Source organism: Calidris pugnax, unplaced genomic scaffold (assembly GCF_001431845.1).
Source record: "Calidris pugnax isolate Ruff unplaced genomic scaffold, ASM143184v1 scaffold41, whole genome shotgun sequence".
Lineage (NCBI taxonomy): Eukaryota > Metazoa > Chordata > Aves > Charadriiformes > Scolopacidae > Calidris > Calidris pugnax.
Genome location: NW_015094509.1, coordinates 29,318,467 through 29,334,924, shown reverse-complemented (window position 1 = coordinate 29,334,924; position 16,458 = coordinate 29,318,467). Strand labels below are relative to the sequence as shown.

At 48.7% G+C, this 16,458-nt stretch overlaps 1 long non-coding RNA gene across 1 annotated transcript in view; it reads right to left on the bottom strand.

The window, feature by feature from the left end:
- The window catches only part of LOC106902212, a 31,917-nt gene extending 15,459 nt beyond the window's left edge, over positions 1 to 16,458 (bottom strand). The window contains exon 1 of the long non-coding RNA XR_001414450.1: positions 16,327 to 16,458. This is a non-coding gene — a long non-coding RNA (uncharacterized LOC106902212). The remainder of the gene's footprint in view (positions 1 to 16,326) is intronic.

Genomic DNA, 16,458 nt, shown 5'->3' with positions numbered 1-16,458 from the left:
GGTTGTGACTATATTGCCCCTTACACTTGTCTTTGCAAGATCAAGCAAGTCCTCGCAGGTCATGAGCTCAAAGTAGTGAGACTCAATCCATGGTTCTGACAAAGAACTGGGCCGGGTGGCTGTGATTTACTCCAAGAATTGCTCAGGAACCATTTTACTGTGCCACTGGCCTAAAGGCTTTTCACAATTCTTGAGAAGATTTTTTAAGCCACATTGTATTGATTTTGTCGCTCGTTGGACAACTCTTGTCACAGCAGAGAGCTGGTTGTAAAAATTGCTGGAAAATAATGCTTTTAGCAGTACTCACAAAAGTGAACAGCTTTCTAAACAAAAGGGTGTGTGTCAGTGCTGCAAGAAAACAACTGAGAAGGGCTGAAGAGGTGGACATGCTCTTGTCATCTGCCAAAAAAATCCTGCTTTTTCTTTTAATTTCCAATTTGTTAGAATCACACACACCACAGGGGTGTGGTAAAGCACCAGAAATGTAGTCTACCCCAGTACAACCACCAGGCAGAAGGAGAGCAGCCACCCCAGAGGGCAGCAATTTTAGGGACTTTGGTCATGAGTGGTGCTATGATAACTTCACCTGGGTGAGAACCAGGTTCTTGAAGCAACTGAGCTGGCAAAGGTGTAGCTGATGTATGTTATTCACTGCCAAGGACTCTGCAGAACAAAGAGGAACAATGCTTTGACTTGCCCACAGAAGGAGGCAGGCACACACAGAGAGCAGACCCACTGAATAAGCAGGTGCTGTTCATACCCCACTACCACTCTCCTGACCATCATCCAGGTGCACTCAATGAAAGTAGCACTGGTGTCCAGCTGTCTGGCCACGTCAGGGCATGCCAGTTGCTGAGCCCCATGGTAAAACTACAGATACAGATGGAGAACCTCAAGGGAAAGCCCAGTTTTCACCTCCCAGAAGACATATTTGTTGCAAGACAGGGAGAGAGGAAGAGCTCAAAGCTCTTTTTGGTGGACCTCAAAATATGGGCAGTAGCAGGGATTTAGTGAAGGCAGGATAGGGCCAAAGCTGGAAAGAGCTTTTTTGGTAGCTCAGCATTATCAGAGGGACTACAGGATTCACTCAACTCAAAGCAGAGGAGCAGCGAGGAGGCACCAAACCATTTTTTAATGAAATCATAGAATGGTTTGGGCTGGAAGGGACCTTTAAAGTTCAAAGTTCATCTAGTCCAACACCTCCTGTGATGGGCAGAGACATCTATACCTAGATCAGGTTGCTCAAAACCCTGTTCAACCTTACTTTGAACACCTCCAGAGACGGAGCATCCACAACTTCCCTGGGCAACCTGGGCCAGTGTCTGTCACTACAGGTCCTGCTGCCATGGTTTAACCCTGCACTGGGCAGCAAAGCACCACACAGCTGCTCACGGAGAAGGGTAAAAATGCAAAAACTTGTGGGTTGAGATAAAGACAGTTTAATAATTCAAAAAAAGGAAGAGGGAGACTAGCAAAGAGAGAGGGGAAATAACCGAAAACCTAAGAAAAGCAAGTGATGCAAATAGAACAACTGTTCACCACAAACCAACTGATGCCCAGCCTGTCCCCAAGCAACAGCAGCCCCTGCCAAGCTCCACTCAGCGGTTTTATTGCTGATCATGACGTCATATGGCATGGAATATCCCTTTGGTCAGTTGGGGTCAGCTGTCCTGGCTGTGTCCCCTCCTAACATTTTGTTCACCCCAGCCTACTCGCTGGTGGGGTGGTGCGAGGAGCAGAAAAGGCCTTGACTCTGTGTAAGAACAGCTCAATAATAGTGAAAACATCCCTGTACTATCAACACAGCCCAAATCGAAAACATAGTCTCATACTGGCTACTATGAAAAAAATTAACCCTATCCTGAACAAAACCTGGCAAAACGTCTTTCATTGTGTTTGTTAAAATACTTTATATTCTGAAAGGCCACAATAAGGTCTCCCCAGAGACTTCTCTGTCTTCTAACCTCTGAGGAGGTCTCTGAGATCCCTACATGAAGATCGCTCAGTGGCATCATTCATAAATAATCTTTTCACGACTTCTTTCTGGAACAGCCTGACAACCTCCCCAGCTCAGCCCGTGTCATTGCAAAACAGACCCAGAGAATTACTACCTCTTTTTGCTTCCTTCGTATCATAACTACAGGCTTCTCATGTCAAAGCTAATAGTCACCCATTATTGGGAACGCATTTGTGGCTCTGAGGGCCCCTTTTATGTAATTTGGCCAGTCTAACAGGCAATTCCGTGTAATTACAGTACACAAAAATCACCCAGAGAGACATCTTAACGTGCTACTATTTATTAACAATTGCTTACTCTTCATTCAGTATTGAGTCTGCTCTCAAGATACAACATGGCAATCTGCATTTAGCAAACAGCCTTGATGAAGCTCTCATGGCAGAGGAGTGGTCACACGGCCGCTCGTTAATAGGAACTGTCAGGATAATTTCCTTCGGGCTGGTGGGGAATTACGGGAGTCAACAGGACACATTATCTACCTGCCAGTTGTCAGCACCACAGTCTGCTTGCCGCCGCTCTCAGAACTACCAGACTGCACCCTCAATGCCTCAATTTCCAGTCCTGATATCAAGGAAGGTTGGATCAAGCTCATATTAAATGTAAGGACCACCCTCCTTCTGCTTAGCCAGCTGTTCCTAAACATATTCACTATCATTATTTAAAATACACTATGCTTTTATTCGCTCCCCACCCCTTTCCCATTGCACTTTGCTTGGCCAAGCTACTGAAATCACTGTTTGATGGGGCTCTGCTGAGTAGCCACAAGGCACTTTGCATCCTTCTATGACCTGCAATTTTGGAACCAGTGTGCCAAGCAAGGGGATGACAAGCAAGGAGTACAGGGGTCTATTCCCATCTCACCCACAGGTCAACTACGAGTGCGTGGCTCCATCATTTAGGGACACTTCCCACCAGACCAGGTTGCTCAAAGCTCCATCCAACCTGGTCTTGAACACCTCCAGGGACGGGGCAGCCACAACTTCTCTGGGCAACCTGTTCCAGTGTCTCACCACCCTCACAGCAAAGAATTTCTTTCTGTTACCTAATCTAAATCTCCCCTCTTTCAGTTTAAAACCATTACCTCTCATCCCATTGCTCCACTCCCTGATCAAGAGTCCCTCCCCATCTCTCCTGTAGCCCTTTAGGTACTGGAAGGGGCTATAAGGTCTCCCTGGAACCTTCTCCAGGCTGAGCAAGCCCAACTCTCTCAGCCTGTCCTCCATCTCTCTTCCAAAGCTGAATTCAGCTTAGATTTCTGATACGTGTAAATGCCTTAGGGGGTTCCTAGGGCTATGTCAGGACAATCAAGCACCAGCATCTCATTCTCTGCTGTGCAATATTAACATGGGAAGGTATGGAGGAAGGAGAGGAGGGAGCTTTTTGCTTAACTGTTTGTGAGCTGGCCAGATGGAGCGTCTGGTTTGCTCTTCGTGCAGATGGTAGGACTTGCTCAGTTCCAGCCTTTCCCTTTAAAGGACGTTGAAGAGAAAATAGAACCATTTTCCAGAATAGAGCTGGTAATAATCAAAATGGCCTATTCCTCTATGGGTACGTGCTCTTTCCCCCTGAGACAACAGAGGGAGAAGTGAACTTTAATCAGATTATGCAGTACCACTGACATAGTGTTCTCTGACAGTACACGGCTGAAGCAGCAAAACTCTATCTCGCTGTCAGTCCTAGAAAATAAAATGGTTTGGGACTCACTCCATTGTCCTGAGATGAAATGATACAGTATGGATAATATTCATACAAACTCACCGCTCAACACAGAGAGGTCTTGTCCATACTGCCTAGTGGATCATTCATGGACCACATCTGGATGTTGCCACTTGTCACAAGCGAAGATATAGTTAGGGAGCATTATAACAATTAAACAATAGGGATAATTACAGGACAGTGCTAGAGCCTTTGCTACGGAATTAATCATTAATAATATTATTGTTATTATTACTATTAATAGAGTTATTTTACAGTATGTACATATGCTTTAACTACATTAAAAATGAGCCTTCTTTACTGCTCCTTTCTGCTTGGGATTATCCCTTTCCTATACTATCCAAAGGAAAATTAATTCAAAGTCCATAACTGATTTGCAAGCTGGTCCTTGCCTTGCCCTTCTTGCCCTGGTTTCACAAGTGTGCCTTGGTCACTGGTAACTTCCCCGCAGCAGTGCTGAGCACCTTGCAGGGAAACGTGGTAAGATTTACATGGTTAAAATAAAATAACTCCATGGCAGACTGGGAATGGAAAATGAGGGTGGAATCCAGACTGTGTTTATCCTGATTTAAGCAGTGTTTTGGTCCCATGCCAGGCGACAGCATTTTACCAAATTATTCCAAAACAGCCCGCTATTTGTTTTACTTTATCAATGTCACGCTGATGAGTGATGCCAGACTGGCAGCTCTCCCCATAGCATGGGCAACGCTTGCCTCCTCCATCCCCCTGCATCCTGCCCTTTGGAGAGACTCCACTGAGGAGGGGGAGAAGACCTGTGGCCACAGTGTCTGGAGGAATAATTCTGCCAAAGATGCTCATATCACAGAATTATAGAATGGTTCTGGTTAGAAGGGACTATAAAGATCATTGAGTTCCAACCCCCCTGCCCTGGGCAGGGACACCTCCCACTAGATCAGGTAGCTCAAAGCACAGTCCAGACTAAACTTGAACACCCCCAGGGATGGAGCATCCACAGCTTCTCTAGGCAACATGCTCCAGTGTCTCACCACCCTCACAATTAGGAATTTCTTCCTAATATCTAATACAAATTTCCCCTCTTTCAGTTTAAAACTGTTACCCCTCATCCTATCGCTCCACTCCCTGATAAATAGTCCCTCCTCATCTCTCCTGTAGGCCCCCTTTAGATATTGGAAGGCTGCTATAAGGTCTCACCCTGCTGCCTATCATGATGGAGAACAAAAGCCTATTTTCTGTTTCTCTTTCTAACATCCTTGAATGTTGAAGACCAGTCTGTGAAAAAAAGTTTCATCCAAAGAGCAAGCCATGAACACTTGTGCCCAAGCCATCTCTAAAACACCTCTTAAACGCTGCCTACGTTCAGTCCCTTTTCACTCCTGTAGGAACCCACCTCTCATTGTTCAACCACTGAAGGTGCCCACACTGGCAATGGCTCCTGACCTGAACTCAGGTTGAACCAACAACCTTGAAATAAAGGTTGTTGGACTATCAGTCCTCAGAGGCCTTCGGGGCCTTACTGACTAGAGCTAGCTTCTGAAAAGGAGATGAAGGGATTTCAGTCATTTAGCAGATGATCGTTAAGCTGTTATGATGATAACGATGGCCTTATTCCCACCACAATCTGAAGAGCCTGTGGCATGCAGCATGTTTCTACCTACCCAGTGAAATACACAGCTGGTTACTGGGGGGACACTGGTGCTGATTTCCTCCACATGGAACAGTGATCTCAAAGCAGCTCTCCAGGAATGAGCTTCTGGCCCCGATGCCCATCTCACTCACAGATGAGTGATTGGGAAGTAAAACTGTAACAGCCTCTGGATTTACAACTGTACCGAGTTGATATAAACAAGATCAAAACTGGCCCTGGTAGTAGGATATTCCCCAACTGGGGAATGGCTGACATGATTGCCATATTTAAAAGAGCAAAAAGAACAATTTGTCATGAAAAATGAAAGCATTGTCTTGCTTGTGGGAAAAGAGTCATTTTGCTTTCACAGATTTATAGAGTATATTCTTTATATCCATTTGGTTAGTAGGGCAGGTAGCGAGTGAGACTCGAGCTGCAGACTTAGTTTTGACTGACTGTTACCATGCACAGCATAATCCCAATTTCTTGATTAGATAGTCTCAACGTTTAGAAGGAATTTTCCAGCTCAAATATTCATAATTACAGGTCTGACATTTGTTTTCCATGCAAATTGTCCATTTTCACTTTAAGATTTCCATTACAGCCAAAATCTTGCCACTGGATTTGTCCACTCAGCTTTTCATAGACAGCAAAAGACGAAGGGCATAAGCCTTTCAGAAACTGATTAAACTTTGGTTTAAATGAGTAGGCATTTGTTGTAAAAAAATATATAATTATGTCTTAATTTCCATGATTCTAAGTCCATTCTATGATTTTATGTCTCACCTCATGGCAATTTAAGGGCAACCTTAGCCTTTAGGCAGGGCACAGCAGCGCTCGGTGGTGAAGCAGCTTGCCAAAATCACCTGAAAAGGGTTTTTCTAGGCCGAAGTACTATGGAGATGGGTGCAGAATGATATAAGCCAGACAAGCAACGCTCAACAGTTCGACTGACTCTCCAAACACAACGTTCTTAGTCCTTGAAGTGCTTTGAAAAGGGAGGTAATCTCATTTAGCACTAATGCGCTGACTCCCACCCCTGATGAGCCCGTGAAACCCAGCCTCCATCACCCACTTGTTCCCATTTTCAAACGAGCACCTTTGTGATGTCTCCCACGCCGTCCTCTGCCTCGGGAGAAGCTCCCCCAAAAAACCACCTAGCAAGCTACCCAGTGCTCTTGCTTCAAACCTCCTCTGTAAAACCCTGCAATGCCTACAAAACAACCCTGACAACGGCAGATGTGCCACGACTTACTGCGGATCGCGATGACTAATGCCCTCGTGCTGTTTACATGTGCCCCCACACCCGCCTGTATCCAAGCATCCTTGTATTTCAGCTGGAAATTTCAGCTGCACTCCACCTATTTTGGTGGAATCTGTGGCTCTTTCAGCCCGGAGCAGATTGAAGTCGTGCTCCACAGCGAAGCCTCCCAGGTGACGTGGGGGTCCAAACAACACATGGTAAATATAAACTAATAGTAGATCAACAGCTACGACTGGATAAAGAAAGCAGGTAAAGTGGCATCTCCAGTCGTTGACAGACCCTGTGATTTTTCCAAATATGTGCCCTAATCCAAACAGGCCTTCCCCATCTGCCTCTGTCCCATTCCTCCACCCCACAGCAACATGCCACACATCTGCCACATGTCTCTCTTTTACACAGCAAGACACAGACACAAAGGTGATCAAGTTTACAGAATTTGAATCATGAAGTTGTAGTATGGTTAGAGTTGGAAGGGACCTTAAAGATCATCTAGTTCCAATCCCCCTGCCCTGGGCAGGGACACCTCCCACCAGACCAGGTTGGCTCAAAGCCCCATCCAGCCTTGAACACCTCCAGGGATGGGGCAGCCACAACTTTTATTACAGGCAAGAGGGTGGGAAAAGACCTGACACGCTCAGCTCACCCGTTCACCTGCCTCAAAGCCATCTAAACCATCCGCAGTCTGTTCAAGAAAACCTTTGCTGATGGAGCCTAGGCTCTCGGTGCTTAGAAAAGGTTTTCCCTTGTGCCTAAATTAAATCTCTCTCGCTGCAATTTGAGTCCAATCCCCAGCAGACACAGAAAGAAGATTACTCCCTTTCTGCAGCTACCTTCTACCCATTTGGAGACTATTATCCTCTTTCCCCTCAGCCTCTTCTCCTTGAGAAAAGAGTCAACCCGTCTCACAGACCTCACCTCCGCTCACCATCAGCGTGGAGGTAACCACAGCTCTGACACATCATGTTCTCCCACGCACATACTCACACTCTCCCACCCTCACGTACCGCACCAGTCATCCTGCTTCAACACAGAGAAGAGCATCCCGGGAAGCAGAGCTCACCCACTTCGTTCACATTTCTGGCCCTTGCTGGCTCAAATCTGCCCGGGCTGAGTCCGAGAGCTGCTTTCTGAGCTCTTAGGAAGGGGGAAAGTGGGAACTGGGAAGACTCTGGTGTCCTGGCTTAAATCCACACCTCCTTTAACGGAGCAGTAAGCTGTGGCTGGGTAATAGGGCAGCTGTCACACTTGCTAAGCCGCCTTCATGGCAACAAGCCATTAAGCACTGCAGCTCAAAATAAGCACCAAACCCCTCAGGAATGCCTGGACATGCAGTAACCCAGACGCGCACGGTCAACCTTTAATTTCAGCTGAAGACAAGGGACTAACCTCAGCCCTGGTCTGCTCCTGGGGTGACTTGGTTAACTCTTGCCTTTACACCAAAAAAGGGTGAATTTGGCTGGGTGTTACTCACGCTGAAGCACCGAATCCCACATCGGTTTCAAGCTCCCAGCCACTTGATCATGTTCGTCTCCCACGTTCCCCTCCAGATGAAGAGATACAGGGTGATGCAGCGTTTGCCTGCAGAACAGTCACTGCCAGGGCTGCGCGGAGATCCCTGGCTCCGGCTCGCGGGGAGGGAAGGAGGGAGGGAGGGAGGGGGGATGGAAAGAGCTGCAGCCCCCACGCTGCTGCAATCCCACCGCCTGGAGTTTCAGCCTTGAGTTAAAGAGCCGAGCGATTCCACGAGCGCGAAGCAGAAACCCGGCGGAAGGAAAAGCTGTCAGCTGTGAAAATCTACCCAACTCCCCGCTGGATCGACAGACAGCTGAATCTGCAGACAGTCGGGAAGGAGGTGGGATGCTGAGTGCCTGCTTATTATGCTGAGCCAAATCCTCCTATTATTACCTTGTGTGCTACCTGTCGTCTTTTAAGATATTCAAGTGTTGTCTCTCCTAGAAGCACAGAAGAACTGAAAGGGATTTCCTATCACCCTCGTCTCTGGTTCCTTCCCTATACACATTCCAACACCCATCACTTATCCGCTGATGGGATCCCTTCTTAGACATATGTGTACAGCAATGGCAATCTCCATTCACATCTCCCAAAAATAACAAACCCAGGGCTCCTCCGCTCCCTGGAGCACAGCACAAACCCTATCAGTAATCCCCCTTCCTCTAAAAACCCAACATAAATCATCTGTACACTGACTCCGGATCCTCTCCAAACTCAAATGAGATTTAGCCCCAATTCACTCTGCGGTGCATGCTGACAGACTTCAGGTCAGTGATGACAAAGCAAACGTTTAAAAGCAGGTGACTTCCAGCCAAGGGACGACGCAGGATCCCAATTCAGCCTCCTGTGCTGAAAGGCCACGTTTGAAAAATAATGCAATTCTTTTAAGAGCGAGCCAGACTGTGGGTTGGCCCATTTGGCCATCTAAGGGCATCACACGTCCTCTTTACTCTCTAATCGTATTATGAGAGAGAGTAGGAGGAGAAAACTGTCTGCCCAGCTGGTTCGTACTCTATCTTCTCCGTGCTTTCAACGCCTGCTGAAACTCAGGGGGACTATCCTGGGTTTAGTGAAAAGAGCATCCCTGCTGGGAGAAGGAAAGACAAGCTTGTGATTTGCAGAATCACAGCCTGCTCCTACGGGCTGCCACAGACCTCAAGGAAAGGTACCCCTGAGAAAACACAGCAGGTGTTCCTCCTGTGGAGCAGGAGATGGGTGAATCCCACAAACCCTTAGCACTTACAAACTATAACCTTCCCCAATCTAAGCATAAAGCTCTCCTGAGACAGGCAGGAGTCCAGATAGAGTGTCCCTTCCTCACTCTCACTATATCCAGCTCCAGAGTCCTCAGCACAGGAAGGACATGGACCTGTTGGAACAGGTCCAGAGGAGATGCTCTGAGGGTTGGAGCACCTTTGCTATGAAGAAAGGCTGAGAGAGTTGGGCTGGAGAAAACGAGGCTCCAGGGAGACCTTATAGACCCTTCCAGTACCTAAAGGGGACCTACAAGAAAGATGGGGAAGGACTCTTTACCAGGAACTGTGGTGATAGGACAAGGGGGAATGGTTTTAGACTGAAAAATGGAAAGAAAGATGGGGAAGGACTCTTTACCAGGAACTGTGGTGATAGGACAAGGGGGAATGGTTTTAGACTGAAAGATGGAAAATTCAGATTAGATACTAGAAAGAAATTCTTTACCATGAGGGTGGTGAGACACTGGGCCAGGTTGCCCAGAGAAGCTGTGGCTGCCCCATCCCTGGAGGGGTTCAAGCCCAGGTTGGACGGGGCTTTGAGCAACCTGGTCCAGTGGGAGGTGTCCCTGCCCAGGGCAGGGGGGTTGGAACTCAATGACCTTTAAGGTCCCTTCCAATCCCAACCCCTCTATGATTCCATGATTTTGTATCCAGGGAGACTCCTGCAGTAACAGCACAGATCCCCAGGAAATTTTAGGAAGCATTTCCCACTCAAGGGCTCTGCAGCAAGAGGCACAATCAGCTCCTGAGAGACACTCTATGCACAGCAGCATCCCAGAGAGGGCAGGGTGATTGCGGGAAGAGGTGCCAACAGCACAAGTGCGGGAGGTTTGCAGAGGATTTGGACCTCAAAAGCCAAAAATGTTTGCAGCTCAGCAACGTTTGCCCTGGCACGGCTCTTGCTAACCGAGCAAACGGAGGCTCCGAATGCTCTCTCAGGGAAATGATGGCACTCGGTGCCTTCTGTAGCACCCTTCAGGCTTGGGGCACTGTGCAAACACGGATGCACACAGCCTGGGATGTCACCTGCAAGGGTGCTGCAGCTGGGGAAACGGAAGCAGAAAACAACCAAGTGATTAGCCCAAGGTCACAATTTCCCTTGCAGGCACAGAAACAGCTCTCAGCCCACAGCTTAGCCAGTAAGTCCAGATACGATGGTCTAAAAACTCTTCCCTAGACCTCCTCTATGCAAACTGGCAGTGGTTTGATGCCTTAAGATGGAAAATTCAGATTAGATACTAGAAAGAAATTCTTTACCATGAGGGTGGTGAGACACTGGGCCAGGTTGCCCAGAGAAGCTGTGGCTGCCCCATCCCTGGAGGGGTTCAAGCCCAGGTTGGACGGGGCTTTGAGCAACCTGGTCCAGTGGGAGGTGTCCCTGCCCAGGGCAGGGGGGTTGGAACTCAATGACCTTTAAGGTCCCTTCCAATCCCAACCCCTCTATGATTCCATGATTTTGTATCCAGGGAGACTCCTGCAGTAACAGCACAGATCCCCAGGAAATTTTAGGAAGCATTTCCCACTCAAGGGCTCTGCAGCAAGAGGCACAATCAGCTCCTGAGAGACACTCTATGCACAGCAGCATCCCAGAGAGGGCAGGGTGATTGCGGGAAGAGGTGCCAACAGCACAAGTGCGGGAGGTTTGCAGAGGATTTGGACCTCAAAAGCCAAAAATGTTTGCAGCTCAGCAACGTTTGCCCTGGCACGGCTCTTGCTAACTGAGCAAACGGAGGCTCCTAATGCTCTCTCAGGGAAATGATGGCACTCGGTGCCTTCTGTAGCACCCTTCAGGCTTGGGGCACTGTGCAAACACGGATGCACACAGCCTGGGATGTCACCTGCAAGGGTGCTGCAGCTGGGGAAACGGAAGCAGAAAACAACCAAGTGATTAGCCCAAGGTCACAATTTCCCTTGCAGGCACCGAAACAGCTCTCGGCCCACAGCTTAGCCAAAAAGCCCAGATACATCGGTCTAAAAACTCTTCCCTAGACCTCCTCTGTGCAAACTGGCAGTGTTTTGATGCCTTAAGACTTTGAGCTGGGCAAAACTGAGAACTTCCTGTCAGCAGAAAAAGTCCAGCTTTTGAATCAGGGTTAATATTGCAGGAGAAGCAGCAGCGTTATTAATGAAACCTGAAAACTATTGTAAAGTGAGAACTGGCTGTTCTCGAGGTACGCAAAAGGCTTTATTCTTATCCAGACTCCAAATCTCACGTGATAAACGATGGCAGAATATAAATGTTAAAATGTTCATAAAACGTTCAAATAAAGTGCTTTGGTCTTATCAATGTGAAACACTGCTATAATTTCCCATCAAAAAGTTGTCAGAACTGCTACACCCTTACAAAATATTTTAATTCATTAACATCAACATTTTTTCCACGGGAAAAAGCGTGCTGATGGAAAACCTGGATCTACTCCCCGTGCAAGTGAGGCCGTGCAGAGTTTTAGGAGCTCAAAATAACCCACCTTGTGTCTGCCCGCTCTCCCTGAAGTACACACACCTTAGGGCGATCTTTTCAGAGGGAAGATCTTCAAGATATGGCAAGCTCACACCAGACCTGCCCGTGGATTCCCTTCCCACAGCCTGCTCAGCCAAGACGTACGCTGAAAGCCTTCTCTGCACGCTTCATTATTTCCCCAGAGTAAAAAGGATTTCTTCCTGTCTGCTCTACACACAACACCGAGATGTTTTCAGGAAAAAAAAAAAAAACCTTGAGAAGAATCTCAGAAGAAGCTCAGAAGCCGTTGCCCCTTTGGGTAGGAAGCACGCCACGAAAGGTGCCTTGCATTCATGCAAACTGGAGATAACAATGAACAAAGACTCTTCCAACACCCTGGGATTTCGCAGGGTCAGGGCAGCCACTGCTTACACTCAGCTGCCTCGCCAGCACGCTTCCAAATCAGCTCTGCTATAATACACCCCCAAAAAAATACACAGGTGCTGTACAACCCTTCCAGCTAACCGTCTGCTTGTCACTAAATGCCACTGCGGAGACAAGACGCTCAACAAATTCAGCACAGACACAAGCAGCTCAGCATCCATCCAAGTTCTTGCCACCAGCACCTTTCAACCTTCCCTAACAGTGGAAATAAGAGCAGAGCTCAGACACCCAACTGATCGGCTGCATCTCTGCGGACCAGGCTAGAAGGCAGAAAGCCCACGTTTGTACGGTCTTACTATGGTCCTAAGTGCTGTAAGAACCAAGTTTTAAAGCTTGATGGACTTTATAAAGGCCAAGCACGAGCTGGTCGGCAGGAGAGACAACACGAGTCAAACTCAAACAAGGCAACCAAAGAGTGAAAGGCTCTCCTGTGCATCCTCAGGCTCCTGCTCTCTTTCCTTCCCATCTCCAACAAACTGCCAAGACCACCACAAAATACTGAAAAACCACCACCACAAGACTCTTAATCGCACCGACTGTGGTTTGCAAAGGTTTAGTTTGAACACTTGGTTCTGCAGTTTCCTTTTGCCCGTATTCTCTATTAGCACTGCTATTATGCAGGTGTAGCACCAGAGCATGTCAATCCCCCTGCCCTACCAAGCTATGCCTGGTATAAAACCAAAATGAGAAGGTGGCCTCAGAAAGCTTGTCTGTGTTCCTTAATCTAAGAGGTTTTAATCTTTCATGACGGTCAAACAGCAATTGTGCTGAACCAGTGCAAGAGGCTGCCCCTGTCTAGTCAAAATAGGGAAATTGGACCCTGAGAAAGAGGCAAATTTGAACTCCAGCTTTTGAGCCGAACAGCTCCATCACTGTTTAAGGACATCTGTCTGCAAAAACGATTCAAAACACAGCACTTTTAGCCCCTAACTTCATTGAAATCAAGGAAAACTGCTTTGTTTTCCCACCACATGAGCAACTCTCGGGGCCTAACTGGGGAAACTCTGTCCTTGGCAAATCCAAATTGTCTGCCTGAGCATCACCAGTCACCCCCTACAAGCCTTTCCTGGTCATTTTTCATTGCAAAGAAGCTGTGCCCATAGCAGGGTTACAAATATTTCAAACTGCCGGGGCCAAAGACTCCAGAAGGAAGATTTATAGCAATAAATAATATTAATGACACAGGCGGACAGAGCTTCTTGTCCTGAGAGCTCCAAAGGCACATGAAAAACTGCACTATAAATGTCACCACCACAGACACCAACGATGATGAGATGCCACCTCTGGGGAAGGGAGGCAGTGTGGGCTTGCTCAGAATGATACTCGGTCAGGAAACCGAGGGTGGTACCATGAGGACCTGGATGAACAACGCTCCACAGCATCAACAAACCCTGGGTTTTGCTGAGTGGAGGGGGGCTCAGGAGATAACCTGTCCCCAGTTTCCCTCCCCGTATGGCCAAAGGACTCATCCTGATGCTGGAGTCAACTTCAGGCTGGGCAAATAAAATAAAAAAGAGTTGTGAAAACGTAACCCAACCAGCAGCCAGCAGAGTTGGAAAGCGGGAGAAGGAAGCAATTTTAGGCCTAAACCCCAAAGGAGCAGCTGAGAGGTTAGTTGCAGATATAATAAAACATGCCTGGGGGAAGGAAGCTGCATCCTCCTGCAGCCAAGCCCACTTTCAGATGCAAAAATACTTGCACTGATGATAAAGGGCTTACACCAACCCTGTGTTATCCAGATAACACTCCAAACACCAAGAGCTGAGGGGGTAGCAATATCTGGCTTTGTCAAATTAACCATTTTTTTTCCTAACTGCTTAGTTAAACAATGCCAAGCACTGCATGAACATAAAGACTTCGCCCTCCGTCAGAGAAACTTCTGCTTGAGCCAAGTCAAAGACTCCTTTCTCTCTCTTCCCACACTGCCTGGTCCTCTGCCCGCTTCCAGAAAAACGAGCAGCAGAGGACCTTGACTCTCTCTTCCCACACTGCCTGGTCCTCTGCCCGCTTCCAGAAAAACGAGCAGCAGAGGACCTTCACCAGCAGCTCAGCTACACACCTGGGCTGGCTTCATTTCAGGCTTCACCTTAAAGGTATTCCTGAGGCAGAAATCACAATTTATTCTCTCCGACCACGCAACCTCCCTAAACTTTGTTAGGACTGGGTCACTTGCAACAACAGCATGGACAATGCTGGACAAGGCTTATCCATCCATCATGCTGGTGGTCATCACAACCTCTGGAGCTGCACATTTAAGCTTGGGCTGAAGGGTGAAGCGTTTTTTTCTGGCAGAACACAGCCCTGCAGGCTCACAGGGCAGGTACAGAGAGGCAGGGAACAGAACTGCAGGAGGTGGCTCACCTAAGATCAGCCTGGCCACCTAAAGGCTGGGTACCACTCCTGGAGACCACTAGCCCAGCGGGCTACCTCCCTGCCTACTTAGTTTCAATCAGATCTCAGCCTGCCAGGTGGGAAGACAGGGAAACAACAACCCATGGAAGAAGACTGATACAGGGACACCAGCATCAATGCAACCAGCTCCTTCCAGGCCCCTTCCAAGCAGGAACCCAGTCCTGGTCCTACTTTCAAGCATCCTTCAACCAGCGCATCTCTACCGAGAGCAGAAGCTTGGTGCCTCTCTCAAGAGGACCCCAAGAACGTCTCTACCTGATGCCCCAAAGCTCATTTCACAACCCTGTAGTGGCTGGGCCTGCACAGGGCCCGGGCAAACACAACCAACACTGTGTCTTTAAAACCACTTCAGTGCAGATGTTGTTTCCATGGTAACTAGTGGACCAAATACATTAGTGTTTCTAATAATAAACCAAACCTTCATCTTGGAAAATGTGATCCCCCCCCTCCCTTTACCACCATCACCCTTCCTTTCTTCCTCTCCCCTCCCCTTTCACTGAATTAAGCCAGCATTTAACAAGCAAGGCATAATTAGTAAATAATTGCAAGGGCCCAGTAACTCCCAGTGCCCAGGCAGATGGAGAAGAGCTAGGTGGAGGGGAGGGGAGCTTTGCTCTATGAACCTGGGAACTGTCCAAAAAGGGATGAACTACTTAAAAAAAAAAAAAAAAAGAAGAAAAAAAAAATTAAAAAGGACAAGGTGGAAGAGAGGAGCTTGTGAAGCCCCTTTTGACCCCCCTGGGGTCGCCTTTGGTGCCCCCATCTCTGACTCAGGGTGCACCCGCCCGGTGATAATTTCTAGGAATCTTTTTTTTTTTTTTTTTTTTTTTCTTTTTCTTTTTACGGAGGCTCCGTCCGAGACGCGGCACCGGCTTCGTGTCACCGACAGCGGCCAAAACTTCCCAACTCTTCCCCTCCCCGGCCCCTTTATTCCGGAGTGGGGACACCCCTTCACCCCTAAAAAAAAAGCGTGGGGTGATGAGAAGGACCCCAAAGCAGGGCTGGGGGGTGGAGGGGGGTGGGAAAGACACACGGTGGAGCTGCGGAGGGGAGGGAGGCGATGAGGGGCGATTCCTCCCCCTCAAAATAAAGCACGTGTGAAGATTTCATGCGTGGGGAGCCCCCGGGAAGTGAACACGCCCGGCGGGGGTTGGTCCCCCCCCACATTTAACGCTATTTCTGTTTAAAACACAGGACGCAGGGATGGAGGGATGGGAGGAAAAGGGGGAAAGCAGTGCAGCAGCAGCCCCCAATGTGTGTGGTGTGATGTGGTGTGTGGTGTGGTGTCCCCCCCCTACACACACACTCCCTGCAAAACTGCGGTCAGGGGCGAGGGGAAGGGGAGAGGAAGGGCGGCGAGGAAGGTGATGCAAAGCCTCCACGGTCCCGAGGGTTTTGGGAGGGGGGGGCGGGATGGGTGGAGGGGGTGGAGGGGACAGACCCCTCCACCCCCTTCACCCAGGTACGCGGTACCCAAAAGCCGAGGATGCTCCGCTGCATCCCGGGCGGCCGAGGATGCTCCGCTCCATCCCGGGGTCGCGTCTCTTTCCCTTCCCTCTTCATTTTCTCTTCTCCCCCCCTCCTCACCGCGTGTGTGTGTGTGTGTGTGTGTGTGTATATCCCTTCCTTCTCCCCTCTGCTCCTCCCTCCGCGGCGACTCACCATGTCGGGACTGAGCTGGGCTAAGATGGCGAAGGCGGAGAGCCGGTCACACAAGCACTTGGTCCGGGAGGCGTCGAGAGGGACCGTTCGGCAACCGCGCCAGGACCAGGCGCCGGGCGGAGAGGAGGAGGC